The 244-nt window shown below is 29.9% G+C and overlaps 1 protein-coding gene across 1 annotated transcript in view; it reads right to left on the bottom strand.

Moving 5' to 3' along the window:
- The window catches only part of LOC119589233, a gene marked incomplete in the record, with an annotated part of 23,897 nt that overhangs the window by 8,886 nt on the left and 14,767 nt on the right, over positions 1-244 (bottom strand).

The raw sequence follows: 244 nt of genomic DNA, 5'->3' as shown, positions 1-244 counted from the left end.
AGGAAGTGGAAAGGGTAAAGCAATTTAATGTAAATCGAATGTATAATGCTAAATCGAATTATATATTATAAATGCAAGTTGGAAGTGCTAAAGCGAAGTAGAGGCTAACGAAGTGGAGTAAGGTAGTGGAACGTAAGTGTAGATAGTAGAGGGTAAATACGAAAGAGAGGTAAAGATTATAATGTAAATAATTAAGTGTAAATAAGTATAATTAAATCGATAGTGTAAATGTATATGGTAAATA

This window comes from Penaeus monodon, chromosome 25, assembly GCF_015228065.2.
Source record: "Penaeus monodon isolate SGIC_2016 chromosome 25, NSTDA_Pmon_1, whole genome shotgun sequence".
NCBI lineage: Eukaryota > Metazoa > Arthropoda > Malacostraca > Decapoda > Penaeidae > Penaeus > Penaeus monodon.
Note: the sequence above shows the minus strand (reverse complement) of the source record. Positions and strands in the feature narration are given on the sequence as shown.